The sequence below is a fragment of the Ptychodera flava genome, chromosome 21, assembly GCF_041260155.1.
Source record: "Ptychodera flava strain L36383 chromosome 21, AS_Pfla_20210202, whole genome shotgun sequence".
In the NCBI taxonomy this organism is placed as follows: domain Eukaryota; kingdom Metazoa; phylum Hemichordata; class Enteropneusta; family Ptychoderidae; genus Ptychodera; species Ptychodera flava.
Window position 1 is genome coordinate 31,970,592 of NC_091948.1, and position 15,860 is coordinate 31,986,451.

General features: G+C 37.8%; 1 pseudogene; it reads left to right on the top strand.

Moving 5' to 3' along the window:
- The first annotated feature begins 509 nt into the window (after positions 1 to 509).
- Positions 510 to 15,860, top strand: part of LOC139122036 (aldehyde dehydrogenase 1A1-like) — a 36,165-nt pseudogene continuing 20,814 nt past the window's right edge.

Sequence of the window (15,860 nt, forward strand, 5' to 3'; positions counted from 1 at the left end):
TAATGTCATCCAACCAAATCGTTCGACATTACCCGTGTAGAAATATTTCAAAACGAAAATAAAAAAAATATTATGGAAATCATGGTGTGAAACCTAGTTCTCCCTTTAATAAGCATAGTATGACCCGGTCTTGTAACGGCAAAGGGGGAATATCTTTTAGCAGAACGGGAAAATAAAATGGCACTTCTCGTCTAGGCAATCGGATAATAGTATATCATAGTACCACTCCTGTGAAGACTATCTGCTTGAAGCCCTATGAAGGGTGCAACAACGCGCAACTATCTCTTCAAATGGAGGTCGATAGCCTATCACAACTAGCCAGATTCCGATTGTAGATCGGCATTTCATTTTACATAGGAAAGATTGTACAAGTCATGCATCTTTCTTTATTTTCAACATGTACGAACGCAAAAGTGGTATTTGTTTAAACTTGTGCCATTTCAATTCACAAATCGTAATCACCTTGACAATGACAGGAAGTGACAATGAGGGCTTTTATTTGACAAGCGTGTTCCCGTCTTTGAAATGGAACCTACCATCGGAAGCTCTTTCTGTAATATAATTTCGCCATTTCGCTCATTCACAGTTTTTGTCAAACCGTTGAATTTCTCAGTCGTCCGCGAGCTACGATGTCGAAGTCTATCGCTGAACCAGTAGTCAAGTACACACAGGTAAGCCAAGAGAGTACAAGTACAAATATTGTTCCTCAGATTTTTCTCGGCACATGCAGATACAGAGACGACGAGCGAAACTGTTTTTATTTTTGTTTACGAACAAGTAAAATCTACCGCTAGTTACATTGTTACTGATGACATGGAGTATTGATTTTACAAATTGTCCACAATAATAGGCATTACATATACAGTCAGTGTTAACAGAACACATTCTGAGCGAATCTTTTTAGAGCTCAGAGTAAACAGCCTCAGAGCCTCTGTTATAAACACCAAATTACCGGCATGGCGATATATAAGTATACCACTCACATCAACATTTTATTCTCGGCGGAAAAGGGGATGTACTGTACATGCTGGTCTTGTGAGTCACGTGTGAAATTTTCTTTTGTGTTGGGCCGCAAGTTTTATAGCGGGAAAATGCTGAGAAGTGGGAACAGCTAGTGGTATATCCTATCAAGAAAACATTATTCGTACAAATAATAAATGAATTGTGGCCTTACGTTAAGTCCATCCTGATCAAAATCAAGTTTGAAAAATTTAATAGCTAAAAATAGTGTAGAATCAAGGAAGTTTCCTGGCCGCCTTTGTTTTCAGACAATCAGCCCTAAAGTGAAAACTTTCGAAGTTCATGAATAAATTAAGTTCTTTGTTGACCAATAAGTATTACATAATAAGGCCTTGTTTGTCGATTATGCTTTACAACACGACGGCCTAAAGCAACGCTTGCGTATTTACAGCGAGGTCAAGGCATGGTGGGGAAGAATAACCATAGTTTCTGCGAAACTTTTGGGTAAACATCGGTTGAAATCTCTGCTGCAATAGGTCTTAGGCCCGAAAGTCTCAAAGCTGGCCGTTTTACCCAGAACATTGGTTAATTTTGCTTTTCGGCGGCGATCGTGCTCACGCTTACTTCCTCAAATCAGGCAGCCACTGCAGCTTTGCTAATTACGCTGCACCATGGAGGTAAATGGTTGCACTATGTCGAATTTTCAAAATGCAATGAAATGATCTCGTACGGTTTTATCACCTGTTAATCGGTAAATGCTGATGGTGAAATTCTTCAGACCGTTACAAAGTGTAATACCAAACGATTGAATTGGCACAAACAGTTGCAAAAAAGTTCCGCTTTCTTCTTTTTCCACGTAAATACAGACGAAATATTGCGATTTTTTGGCAACAGACAATAAATCATTTATCATTGGTTATCATCTGGAAAACCTGAAATTCACTAGAATTACGTACAAACCTAGATTTCTTCGTTGAATGGATTCCTGACAACACATTCGCATAGTTTTGGCGTGTGTTTTCCGTCGTTTCTCGAGAAGACATAATGTGGAATGATCAATGTAATGGTTTAATCCTATAATGAATGCAATTAGCAACTCGTGATACCTTAGCCTAACCACAGACATCGACCATTTTCTATGGTGTATTGCCTAACCGTAAGCTATAAGGATTGGACAGGGAACAGCGGCAAACACAAGGGAACTTTATTACTTCCGCTGTGTAAGGGGCGTGATAAGTGAATTGCGGATATTTCCGCCTTTTTCTTTTGATAGTGCAATATGGGTTGTGTACCGGATTTACTATAAAGGTGCGGGATTGCTGGATTGCCAAAATAGCTTAATTTGAGCTATTTAGCAGCTAATGAGCTAAGATAATTTATAGCTGTAGCATGAGATATTTAGAAGCTATTTAGTGATTATACTTTTTAGCCATTGGCCGAGATATTTAGCAGCTACTTAGCTTTAATAGTTAATAGGTTAAAATCGAGATATTTAGAAGCTATTGAGGTATAATATTTGATAGCCATTAGTCGGTATAATTAGCAGCTATTGAGCTAATATACTTTATAGCTCTAACTCAGGATATTTAGCATCTATTCAACTAGAACATTTAATAGCCATTAGCTATGATATTTAGCGGATATTTAGCTATTAGCAATGGAGCGGGATATTTAGCAGATGTCCAGCTATTCAGCTATTCAATTTCCCCTAAACCCTAGCTATTCAACTATCCAAGCTTATAGCCGTTTTTAGACGCTATTAGCTGTTTGTAGCAAGCTATTAGCTTGCTAACAGCTATTCAGATAATTTGGCACAGTGGGCGCCTCTACTCACTTTCATATGGCTTTCATCGTTTTGATCATCATACTGTGGAATACAAATTCTTTTGGATGCTAGATGTGCATTTTGATGAAGAACGGTGACAGCTGTTGTATTTCTGTCAATACCTTTTCATCGGAAGTTCAACTCTATTGTTTACCGTTTAGAGCCAATTTCTATGTACGAGAAAAATAATTCTCCAAATGACTTTTTAAGGTCACATATTATTTTCTAGGTAGAAAGAGACCTCCATGGTTCTACAAAGTTTCGGTTACATTCTTTATATTTAAAACTACCATGAACAATTGAAATAAAACATGACTAAATACAAAAATAGTTGCAAATAATTATTTGCGCTCGGATCGGTTACTCATTTTACTTTTATTACAACCACAAAATTTTATAGTACTTTCTGGGTTCTACACAAGTCATCCACTGGTTAGCTGGTAGCCAGCTACTAGCTAGCTAAGAATGGCTATTAGCGGCTAAAAACGGATAATAGCTTGAATAGCTGAATAGCTTGGCCTTCTAGGGAATGCTCACTGGTTAGCTGGTAGCCAGCTACTAGCTAGCTAAGAATGGCTATTAGCGGCTAAAAACGGATAATAGCTTGAATAGCTGAATAGCTGGGCCTTCTTGGGACTCCTCACTGGTTAGCTGGTAGCTAGCTAATAGCTAGCTAAGAACGGCTATTAGCGGCTAAAAACGGATAATAGCTTGAATAGCTAAATAGCTGGGCCTTCTAGGGAATGCTCACTGGTTAGCTGGTAGCCAGCTACTAGCTAGCTAAGAACGGCTATTAGCGGCTAAAAACGGATAATAGCTTGAATAGCTGAATAGCTGGGCCTTCTTGGGACTCCTCACTGGTTAGCTGGTAGCTAGCTAATAGCTAGCTAAGAACGGCTATTAGTGGCTAAAAACGGATAATAGCTTGAATAGCTGAATAGCTGGGCCTTCTTGTGACTCCTCCCTGGTTAGCTTATACGTCCTTGTAATGGGGTGTAAAATAAATAAAGAGTCACAGAGGCTAGGTTAGATTATATAACCGTTTATTTTATTTACTCCGATCAGTCAGAGCATCAAGACACAGTCCCTATATCCATTGAGGGACTGTGATGAAGAAAAGGAGAGGAACTGATAGAGAAAACAGTGAGAAAAACTCAATAATAAGCTTATTAATACTGTCTGGGTAGCCTGTGGTCCAAGTCGGTGAATCCGGCAGAAACTAACTCACTACTGCGCAGACTCAAAGGTAACGCGTTCAATCGCTGGGGAAAACCTGGCATGGACCGCCAAATTCCAAATAGGTTTGAATGAAATAGGAGAGACACGGGAGAAACTATTGCAAATGATTTTATTTTTTTTTTAAATTCGCCGACTTGAACCAAGTCTAGATCAGTTCATGCACAAACAGCTTTGACTCTTCTATTTTCTAAAGTTTCAGTGAACAAAATCAACATACCTTGTCATATATGACCATAATATCCTTTGAATTTATTTGCACTTTTTTTACGTCTTTCAGTGTAAATGTGTTATAAATACCTTTCAGTTTAAAAATGGATATTTTAAACAATAAAACGTTTAATCACAATTGTTGTTAACATCAGCCTCTACAAACATAACAAACTTATTTTTTTAGTGTCTGACATTGGTCAACAAGAAGTTCGTGCTTACACGAATGTACTTACTCATAATATTAATCTTGGTTGGTATGAAATATGGTTTGTATACGTATGATACATATTTATTTTTCTTTTTCATGTATGTTATTACAGCTCTTCATCAACAATGAGTTTGTTAACTCAACAAGTGGTAAAACATTTCCAACTATCAACCCATCAACTGGAGAGAAGATTTGTGATGTTCAAGAAGCGGATAAGGTCATTTGCACTATTTACATAAAAAATCTTCACCCACCATGGATTATTAAAGTTTCCTCCGAGTTGATAGCTCCGCTGTCAGTGACACGGGGCCTATTTTGTCTGGCGTCCAGCTGCTATTGCCCGTCAACTTCACACTAAAACCAGGTATCCCTGGCCTGAAAATGTTATTACCCGGACAACAATGAGCTTACTTAGATAATGATATGATAATGATATGCTAATTTTGAGCCGAGTCTTCTGTTTTGATTAACAAGTCTTTTCTAATACTCTCTAGCGTCACAGTTGTCAAATTGGATGAGCTATTTTCACATTTGTTAAATTTGATTTTTTTTTTCATGTTTTTATCCACTTTTTCAAAAGTCTACTTTTGTAAAACTACTTGTATAAAAGCTGCCAAATTTCAGGTATAAAGGTTTACAAGGATAACGTTATTCAGCTTGTTCGTTAAACCCCGGTGCGGGGTATAAAAGACCCCTAACTCATCGAAAATTCATAATGGCGCTTGAGTGACAACTGGCAACAGCAAGGTAGACCGCTCCGTGAAAATCAGCCGAAGCGATTCTCAAACAAACATTATTGGCATACCATAAACATAGACTGTTTCATAAACACGTAGGCCATACAGGTATCCGCAAAGTTTCACAAAGCCTTTTAAAATTACGACGATTAGGGGAAAATCGCTTTCGTAACAAAGGAAATGGCCCCAAGGGAACAGTCGTTCCACGATTCAAACAATTGTCAATCATTCAGTGACGCGCAGAGGTGTAAACTGGTCAAACATTTGCTGTGCATACGAGAATAATTACGATGTAAGCAAACCATGTGTACGCTTAGAGTTACATGGATATTGGCGTGCACACAGAATGAAAACTTCGTGGTTGTCATAAACTATATTACTAACAAGCGTTTATGATGCAATGACATCGCGAAAGTGAGTCATTTTCGGTCGTGACTTAGCAAGAGATGAGTCAGTACCGGTACGATGTATCCTTGCGAAAAGTGCGTACACTGTATTTTACCATGGAGGTAGTAGAACTGCAGGCAGAGTCCATAGTTTACAATGACATCGAAAACAACTAAATATTAAAGCATGGCGGTAGCCTACATGATCAATTTAATTACAGTCAGTCAAAGAGAGCCACTTTTTTTAAACAGCCCCCGCATATCTACGGCCGAAAGTACCGGTACGCTACAGTCGCTTTTGATATAAATGCTAGCCCTGAAAGCGGCCGTATGGTTTGTGTATATGTACACGTGTTCTCACACATGGCAATGACATGTCGTGTTCGGAGGGTTGGTAAGGTTTTGACATACCGGTTGCCCCAGTAACGTTTGGACTTCTGTTATGAGAATTAAACAAAGCTTGTAAAGACATCAAAACAACATTTGTCAATGTCAGTTCAAGGTGAGCAAGTGAGCGTCATCACCCGATCTTCTTTGAAAGGCTTAGCCTATTGATACGTGTGTCCGAGTTCGGCTCATTGAGTTGGCACTACATCGTAAGATTTCGACAAAGGTTGGACTTTAATTTCTTCAATAACGAAGATATATATGAACCCAGTCCGTGGTTCATCCCATTGCTCCGAAAATGTGGTGAGTTGTCCGGGTCACCCTCAAAGCAACCGAACAGCCGACCTTGATCGCTTACAGATACCGTGGTACGCGAGATTCATGGAAATCTCGATCCTTCCGTGATGTAGTGAACTTATTTTTTATTTTTAGCGATCGGTCATGACGTCGCGTCATTCACCTATTTCCTACCATTTCCTTACCGTGTTTCTCAGTCAATGTTCTCGGTAATTCGTGATTGCAAACATACGAAATTGCCAGCTTCGGATTATTTTTAATGTTTATGTTTATTACTTTCTTGATGATTATTTCCACTACGTACGGCGCAATTTCCAAATGTAGATGTGGGGGTCAGTAGCCGAATCATTCTCGAACGATGACATGACACCGAAACTTCAGTAAATCAACTCAGCAAAAACTTCAGTAGATCAACGCAGCACGCTCCTGTTTTTATGAAATTGATATTTTTCCTTCTTCTTTTTTCTTTCGCGTATTGCGAAGGCTGTGATTTGAGAGCAAACAGATTACGCAGATAATGCGAACGATAGCAACCGTTACCAACAGACTCATTATGCAGAGCCATGCCCCAAAACGCCACCCAAACTTGGCATTAATCCGGATCCCGGTCCATTTCGCCCCGGGCTTTAAAACGGATTCAAATAATGGATTTTGCATATGCCACGTTTAGTGCGGTCATTTCCTTTTTTAAAGATTATATCTCTTAAATAACCACAGTGTGACAACTGTAAATTTTAATTCTAAACTCTCGAGCAATGTCCTCATTAATATTGGTTAAAATTTTCATAAGATTGCATAATACACTTTTAAATTTTTTCATACACTTTGTTCATGCTTTCTTGAAAACGATTATTTGTCGGTAAAACCACCCGTGCAAAAGCGGGCATAAATTTTCCTAAGGATGACCTGTTTCATTTTTGTTCAAATTATGATGAAATTTGCATGTTGAGAGTCTGTGCATAAAATATTAATACTTGGAATACTTTATTTTTTCCTCAGTAAAGCCAAACTGTAAATTCCATGTGTAATGTTAACTGAGAAGAAATACTTAAATTGCAACAGTGGCTGGTAAATTATTCCTTTAGAATTTTGCATGAGCAACCGTACAATAATGCATTATTTGTATAAGTTTGATGATGTATTTCGAATATTTCATTGCCATTTCACATTTTGTGTTACGGCAATGCAATATTCTCGAAATATATCATCATAAGATTCATACGTTCAGGTTCGATGAGATGTATGACTTTTAACTGTGCAATATGAAAATACTCAATGCGAGTTAACTGTCGATATTTATCGGATATACATACACTGAGTACATATCTTGTTTTCATAATGTCATCAATAATATAACGTATCTGTGTTACAGCATATCTTAACTAGAAGATCGGACAACTGCTGAGTTTGATCACTGTCAAAAATGTCATAATGACATCGATAATATATTTTTATTTGTTTAACACCGTAACTTGGCGATTAGACGATTGGCTTTGAGTACACATATTTTTCTATAATGACGTCGGTAATATACTTTTATCCTGTATAAGGTCGATGTTGATATTGCAGTGAGGGCTGCCAGAAAAGCATTTCAGCTTGGCTCGCAGTGGAGAAAAATGGATCCCTCTGCTAGGGGAAAACTTCTGTATAAACTTGCAGATTTGATTGAACGGGAAAAGGAATACTTGGCTGTAAGTAAGAAATAATCATTTTCCTCAACATCTTTTCAAACATCGGTGTTAAGCATTTTAATTTTCTAATTTTGATTTGTCTTCTTCTTTTCCGTACAGATGTTTTGTTGACTCTCATCTGACTCTGGTTATTACATTTATTAATTGAATCATTGAATCAGTATTTTAATCACACTGAGATATGGATATAGTACTACCATACTTGTGTTTTTGTATTTAATTTGATTTATTTGGCAAATTATTCATTACAAAAGCAGGGGAGGTACAGAAATAAAACACTGAAATAAACATTTAAAAAATTCATTGAAAATCACTTGCCGATCATTACACAAAATAGTTAAAATCTTATTTCCATTATGGCACTCAAGTTAAAGTAGACAAAATAATAAAATTAGTGCGAGCAAATACAACAACCAATGAAGGACTAGCCAAAAACCCTACATACATCAAAAATTACGGTAAAAAGAATATAAATACTCTTAGCCGTCTAGTTTTGAGTACAGGTAAATTTTAACCTTTTTGAAAGCCCGTAAGCATCGGCTTGAGTAATGAATACTAAATGGAATATGCACACAGGCTGTATTAAAAAGTTGAACATTAGATATCTTACATAATTTTGGGTAACGAAGAGATGGTGTACTCTTGAAAATAATACTTAAAAACCTCAGGATTTACACCTTCGGCTGCTATAACCGCAACTATGCTAACATTAGGGTACTTAAGCCTCTCCTTTCATATATAAACAGTAACACTGGAAAGTTTTTTATTTATTTTTAGGCACTTGAAAGCCTTGACAATGGCATGCGATATTTTGATGCATTGGAACAGGCAGAGGAAGGAAGCTGCTGTATTCGTTATTTTGCTGGATTTGCCGATAAAATCAATGGTTTGTTTGCTGGATTTGCCGATAAAATCAATGGACAAACCATTCCTGTCGGTGAGGAACGATTTTTGCTTGGTGGTAGGACAAGAGGAAATATGTTAGACTGAATGGGACGACTAAAGATTAGCGGAATCACCTTTGGTTGCGAACTAAAAAAAATGATTTTCTTAGCACTCTAAATATAGGGTAATGGTATGAGTGGACTCCCTACGTTACTTACAATTGGAATAAAATTCTTTGTGTACACTAATCTCCAGTCTTGCCAACTGAATAAAAATTGAAGAAAGGTCTGTTCTTATGGATTGAGGCCGATGTTTATTGGTAAAAAGAAGGAAATGCCGAGACGTGGGTATAAACTTATCCAGTCTTAATCGGCTTAATCTTCTGTCCCCGGTATACAGCACAAATTACCATTTACAGTATAAATTAAAAATTTGAATGTAAACACTTATTTATACATATTTAATTATCCCAAACGTGTATGTATGTATGTAAATATATATATATATATATATATATATATATATATATATATATATATATACACAACACACACACACACACACACACACACACATATATATATATATATATATATATATATATATATATATATATATATAGCTATATATATAGCTATATATATATATATTAGCTAGGCGACTGATGCCGTATGTTGTGGGTTCGAATCCGATTGAAAACTATCCGAATTTTCTACCCTGGGTAGGTAACACTGCTGGTGGACAGAATTGTCCCCGAGGTTATCGTTCGCCCAGTTAAAGCGATGAAATTCGTTTCTTCGCTTCGATAAAGTGTGTATGTGCGATGTATGATAGTGAGCATGCGTGCGTGAGTGCTTCACGAACTCTACAACGTGTTGAGCGGTCTCAGTCAGAAAAATGTAACAACTTAGCCGGCTATTGAACCACTCTTTTTTGGGAGTGGAGATTTAGCCGACTGGTTCTGTCTGTGGCCTCTTAGCTAGGCGACTGATGCCGTATGTTGTGGGTTCGAATCCGATTGAAAACTATCCGAATTTTCTACCCTGGGTAGGTAACACTGCTGGTGGACAGAATTGTCCCCGAGGTTATCGTTCGCCCAGTTAAAGCGATGAAATTCGTTTCTTCGCTTCGATAAAGTGTGTATGTGCGATGTATGATAGTGAGCATGCGTGCGTGAGTGCTTCACGAACTCTACAACGTGTTGAGCGATCTCAGTCAGAAAAATGTAACAACTTAGCCGGCTATTGAACCACTCTTTTTTGGGAGTGGAGATTTAGCCGACTGGTTCTGTCTGTGGCCTCTTAGCTAGGCGACTGATGCCGTATGTTGTGGGTTCGAATCCGATTGAAAACTATCCGAATACAATAAATATGGGAACATATACAGTATGTTTGGTACCTAATACTCGAGTTTCACGCATACAGGCGATCGTCAGACCATCGCATGTACCAAACATACTTGATGTGTTCTTATTTTTATTGTAATATTGCTCTGCATCCCTACATCGAGCACTTTACCCTCTGAGAAGATACACCTAGGGTTTTTGCTTTCATTATATTTGTGCATTATATACTCTATTTTGTAGTGCATAAAATAATATTGTTATGTTTCTGTTAAGATGTTCTCTGGAAATTGGGTTTGTTAGTCGGGAATGTTTTATATTTTTTCGTATTTATTTCGGTGAAAATAATCAAAGCAGAGCAAAATTTGTAACATTCATGCCGTGAATTTTGAAAATGCGAAAAAAAGTTTAGGGTTAGAGGGTTATAAAATAGGGTACGTTGGGTTACCGGAAACACAAAACTTTTCTTTTATTAGGGGGTAATGCATCAGTCCGTTAGTGTAAGAGATATTCCCCTTTTTGCCGTTTTGTTGGATAAGTAAAAGCTTACGATTATATGTCTTCTTTTGTCCCATTTAACCTTACGAAGAGTGATGTAGAATGATCAATCTTAGCCTATGACATGCATGTCGATTCAAAATGATCTGCGATTTCTGTTGATTTTTGTTGATTTCTGTTGATCTGCGATTACTGTTGATTTCTGTTGATCCTTACATATGACTTATGTTCACACCAAGGAAGCAAACTTAAAACGACAGAGTTGATAGTAAATATGTAGGAATCATGAAATTTTAAAAGAATCGATCATGGAATTTTATAGTTTGCAAATTTTACGTTGCATAATTCTATCTTGTTAACAGATGGCCCTTACTTGAGTTACACACGTATTGAACCAATTGGTGTGTGTGGCGTGACCATCCCATGGAACTTTCCCTTGAGTATCACGTCTTGGAAGATTGGCCAAGCTATAGCAAGTGGCAATACAGTCATATTGAAGCCATCAGAGGAAACACCACTCACTGCATTATATATAGCATCTTTAGTTATAGAGGTACCGTGCGTTCACATTTCATCATAATATACTTTGTCTGAATGGAGAAACCTGATAAGTTAAAGCTGAATTCCAGCTCTAGCTAAATTTCTTTCCTCAACTAGAAAAAAGCTTTCCTACGCTACAGTGAAACATCGAATGCAATGGTTTGCTCTGGCGTGATGAAATTGATGATCTGCAGAACATCATTTGACGTTTGCTACTTTGGAGATGACATGAAGATTAATGATAGTTTATACATGTCGGAATGTATAATTAAAATGGTTTCATTTTTTTCAAGCCGTAAGACAAAACACCAACAACATCTTTTACTTACACACGCACAGAACAGAGCATTTGCTCGCTAAATAATTCATCATTTTCTTCTGCGGTTTCTGTCACAAGGCTGGATTCCCTCCTGGTGTTGTTAACGTTTTACCAGGATATGGCTCGACAGCTGGTGCCGCCATTGCAGAACACATGGATGTGGATAAACTGTCCTTCACTGGATCTATTGAGGTATCACTGCATCTTAATTCTCGACCATGGTAGACAATGTAGAACTAATTCGTTGGTATCAATAGAGACGTAGTATGTGATCCATATGGCGCAAACAACTTCAGAACAAAATTAATAATGTTCAAATAATTTATCAATGTTGTTTTCGTTTCCCAACAAGTCACCCTCACGATAAAGATGGTTGCTATAATATGACCCAAGATGTTTATATTTCGTACATGCGTTATTTTGTTTTAAGGTACAATAATGCCTATGAGACAAAACAAAAATTAAACAGCTATCCCTGGTTTATTTCTATCGTAAATTTCAATGTTCAAGAAGAATCACTATGCAGATACAAGGGGGTGTTTTTTCTCGGAGACTCATACATTCAATGGAAGCTTCTATTAGTGTGCCCGTGGCCATAACTCAGCTACCTGCTTAATATGCAGCTCAATTAGATGTATCGTTTTTGCTTTTTTGTTGATCAGATGATTTGAAATCAAATGTAACTTATGTAAAAAGCGCTCCTTTTTTCAAATATTTACGAAAAACGCACAACGTAAATTTAATGATTAAATAATTTTCGAGTTGCACGTCCCAAGATAAGTGCCGCAAAAATCCCGTTTGCGTCGATATTTTATAGAGGAAATCCACCATTGATATTTTCAAAGTCAATTTGGCTGAATAATGGAACATAACAGCTCTCCTAAGACAGGATGGTTGCTTTTCTAAGCAAAATGCAAAAAACAATACAGCTACATTGGGGTTTAAAATAATTTGCTTTGAGCTGCAATTCATAGCGTGTCAGGTTGCCCTTTATTCGTTACCCAAACTCATTACTGGAGCATTTGGTTAATATTTAAAACTAGCATAACGAGAAGCTATGCTACTATAATAGCGTCAAATATTGTCGCCAAGAATCCTTTCCGTAGATAGAATCTCTCCAGTGCAAGGCTAAAATATTCATACTGTAAACAACTTGTGAGACCTCTTTCCGCATCGGAAGATTGGTAGTCACGCTCGCTAATCGATCACTTTTAATAGGACACGAATGGAACAGTATACACACTCTGACTGGCCTTTCAGTAACAACTCAGATTTATGGGTGAGAATAAACCATTTACATGACCAAGAGTGACCTTGATGTATCTTTAGCTGGAACTTTTGGCTAATTTTTTGTAGTTTTGATTTTGTATCTACTGCAGTTTCTTGTTCTACACCCTGAAGCGTAATGAAAAGTCAAGTTTTTAGCTCATCAACACAGCCATATGTGTACAGTTAGTGTCCCTTTTTACAGTTATGATATTTATGTTCGGTTGTCTTGATGTGTGAGAGAAGTCATCCTGTTTCCAGACCTTTTTCATGTGATCCTTGTTTTTCTGTTTTACAAGTTTCCAGTATGAGAAAATATCAAACCAACGCACTCTTCCCTGGAAGAAACACACACATACACACGTACACACACCTAGACACAGACACACTGGCACAGACACAGACGTACACACACTCACAGACACCGAAAAAGTCTGTCTATTCCATAATCAGGCCTATTTTATTTTTAGGGGAGATTTCAAAATTATAGCATGTCGGGAGGTGGGCATTTGAACGCGTTCTCAGTTTGTAGGGGGGGGGGGCATATCGAAGAATTTTTGAGGGATTCTCTTGCCCCCTCCACAGGTGTTTGTGAATGCAGCCTAAGGACATTCCATTCTTGAAACCCAGGACACCGACTATTCTGTTGGCTATACCTCTGCAATTATCATTAATGTAGACAATGTCTTGACCTTATATCAGGCATTTTTACTGCGGTTGAAATTTTAAACTCCTTCTGTAAACAGTTTCTCTTTCAGAATTATTGTAGCCACTTCACTGTAGGTACTCGATTTTGATTCTCTTACTGCCGTTACTTAAGCATCTAAAACTCCATCAACTCATTAGGTTGGCAAGAAAGTGAAGGTCGCTTCTGCAATGGGTAATCTTAAACGTGTGGCATTAGAACTAGGCGGCAAATCTCCAATTATCATATTTGCGGACACCACAGACCGTATGTATGACTTATTTCTTTCTCTTAAATTTTATCTTACGTCGTTGTCCTTGATATTTTCTCTCATGACGGTATTTTGTTATTTTTCAGAACTTGCGGAAGGGCCATCAGCTCTACCTTTGATCATGTTTTTTCACTATTTTTGTATTGTATGCCAATCGCAAGTTCTTGTTCTACTCTCAAAGACATGTTGAAACACTTACAACTTAACTTGTCAGAATAGCTTCTACATGTGTACGATGCAATGTTATGTTTACATTGAATTCGATTCGGGCAAGATTTTACTTGTCAACAATAGCAAATGCAGTTAAAGACCCGGTTCGAGACGAGGGTAGGTCCAGAGTAACGGACTCATTTTCAGGGGATGGTGGGTTCGAGATTCTAACACGGTATTGTGGCCCTGAGCAAGTCACTTTACTCCCCATTTGGTTGTGAGTAAATTGTGGGTACCTCATCCTGTAAGTTGGTTCGTCTGTCGGATGATAAATAAAGAAATTAAACAATACCCATGTATAGACTGAATTGACAAGCTAAATAAACATAATGCTTTGGGGAGTAGAACAAGGAACTACATTTGTCATAGAATGAAACTATAGTGAAAACATTGCTCAAAAATTAATGATAAACAGCAGCTGGTCCTTTAAATGAATCGACGACTTTGAAGTTGGTTTGAAAAGCAGTGCATATGAAATGATTGTAACACGTTTTCCAAACTTTCTCCAAACTTGTAAGCGGTTATGTTACGCTCGATTTTGCTCATCAACACGGTCTGAAGCTAGAGTGGCAACAAAATTGGCCTCGCAGTCTAGATCGGTGCATAGACTAGACCATCTTGTTGACACTTGCAATGCAAAACAATTTCATTTACCGTTACTGAGTAAGTGCACCATATCGTCCAATTGAGGTACTCGCAGAAAGTGTTAAGATGTTATTTTCTTCAAAGAGACAGTTTATGGCTGTCCATAATAGACAAACTTAACTTGACTTTTGTTTTTTTATCTCAGTGGATGAGGCTGTGATCATGGGTCACGATGCGGTGTTCTACAACACGGGCAAGGTTTGCTGTGCTGCTTCTCGCACATTTGTTCAAGAGGAAATCTATAATGAATTTGTGAAACGCAGTATAGAAAAAGCCAAAGCCAGATCAATAGGAAATTCTTTGGTGAATATTGATGCTGAATCGGGTCCTCAGGTGAGAATTTTACATCCTTGTCGCTGACCAAAGCAAGTACCGTATGTCCTTAGAAATCCCTGTGTATATCAATTATGCTGATTTCACTGCTGATCAGTGCTACTAAATTAACAACTTTTAGAAGTGTCCTGCCGAAAAAGAAATAGAAAAAGTATTACGTCACATAGAGTTTGAAAGACAGTAAATTGTCAAAATCACATGTACATTTTATAGAATATCCCTTCGGAAGGAGCATAGTTCTCAGTTGAAAATAATTGTAGTCCATGGTACAACTCTACCATGCATCAGCCATGTAAGAGTCGGGCATGGATGATCTGTTCCAACTTATTACGCCTGCTCGCGCGCATTAAAATATGTGTCAATGATCTTCGTTTTCTGAACCTTAGACTAGTATACTAGTCCCAGCCCAAACACTGTAATTAGGACAGAGGGTGCCTGGCTTTGGATTGCATTGCGTCACGAGCAGTAGAACGAGAAAGGAACCAATAGTGTTTTAGGAGATTCTCGATCGCGTGCGTTTGTTTACCAAAAGGAGTGATGCTGCTGCTCCGTTTATAATTTGTATTTCTGTACTTGCCGAAGACGTCGTCAACTGCTTCATGCCAGATTAGTAAAGGTTTGATTTCGAGGCCTAATAATTGGTTTTACCTTCCCTCAATTTCTTCAACTCTATGTTTTAGTCTGATTACTAAAATTTCACACTGCCACGGCGTTCCCTGCAAAATGTTTACATCAGTGTCATGAGCGCCACTTAAAATAATTCTTCGACTTTGGGACCCTTGCACCACACTTTTGAACAAAAGATAAAGAAATTGTAATTCGGTACAGTAAGCGAGTGAATTTTCATATCTCTGTCTGTCTGTCTGTCTGTCTGTCTGTCTGTCTGTCTCTCTCTCTCTCTCTCTCTCTCTCTCTCTCTCTCTCTC